We start from the raw sequence: 1,329 nt of genomic DNA on the forward strand, positions 1-1,329 counted from the left end.
CTCACCCCCCACTCATGCTGTCTCTCTCTGAAATAAATAAAGTCTTAAAAAAAAAAGAAAACCATTCTTGATTTGAAAGCTTCTAGAATTGGCCAACTAGAGAAGTTACAGATCTTTATGGAATTTTTGAAAAATAGAATAAATTTACTTTATTATATTTCACCTACTCTCTACTACTACTAATGCATTCTATCATATAATCTTTATTTTTTATTTTTACTTTTTTAAAAGATTTTATTTATTTATTTGACAGAGAGAGACACAGCGAAAGAGGGAACACAGCAGAGGGAGTGGGAGAGGGAGAAGCAGGCCTCCCGCGGAGCAGGGAGCCCAATGTGGGGCTTGATCGCAGGACCCTGGGATCATGACCCGAGCTGAAGGCAGACGCCCAATGACTGAGCCACTCAGGCACCCCTAATCTTTTTTTAAAGATTTATTTATTTATTTTAGAGAGAGAGTACATGCATGGGGGAGCAGCAGAGGGAGAAGGAGAGAATCTCAAGCGGACTCCCCACTGAGTGTGGAGCCTGATGTGGGGCTCAATCTCATGACCCTGAGACCATGACCTGAGCTGAGATCAAGAATCTGATGCTCAACTGACTGAGCCACCCAGGCGCCCCTCTATCATGTAATCTTTAACATCTTGCGAGTGCATGCTCCAGGAATCGATACCAAAGGATCACTTGCTCTTGATGCTCTATTTCCTTCAACTAAGTTTTGAGTCAACTCACAAAAATGCATGCAGAGTAAAAGAATACAATTAACCACTGAGTGAATCTGGGCAACAGATAGGAAAATAATAAAGCTTTGGGTAAGAATGACACAAAGAATACGTAACATTTTCTTCCCAATGTCAGTGGCCTGTATTTGGTTTTAAGCTTCTTAACACATAAGAGTAGCGTGGGTGGTAACATGACTAAGCGGGTTTGAGCTCTGTGTGTTCAAGCTGGCCAGACACACCACCCTCAGTGTGTCAAGAAACTGATCGCTGCCCGGATGACAGAGTTTGGCAGTCATGAAGTCGTCTGGAGAATATCTCCTAGATTTTAATTATATGAAATGAAACTCTCCTGAGCTATTGACAACCATGCTACTGAAGACTGGGTTTAGGGCTGGACCCCTGGGTGGGCCTGGGGAGCGAGCGAGGGGGGGCTTCACTGAGCTCCAGATTTCAATCAGCTACCAGGTTTCACCTCACTCAGTAGTTTTTCCCACTTTACCGAAACAGGTACCACTGTAAGCCCTTCATAATCCTGTGGCTGCTGGTATCAGAAGGTCTGAGATGGGTCTTATCCCGCAGAAGCTATTAGAGAAATCCTGTGTTGTCTT

The sequence above is a fragment of the Leptonychotes weddellii genome, chromosome 1 (genome assembly GCF_054177405.1).
Source record: "Leptonychotes weddellii isolate Sample4059 chromosome 1, ASM5417740v2, whole genome shotgun sequence".
Lineage (NCBI taxonomy): Eukaryota > Metazoa > Chordata > Mammalia > Carnivora > Phocidae > Leptonychotes > Leptonychotes weddellii.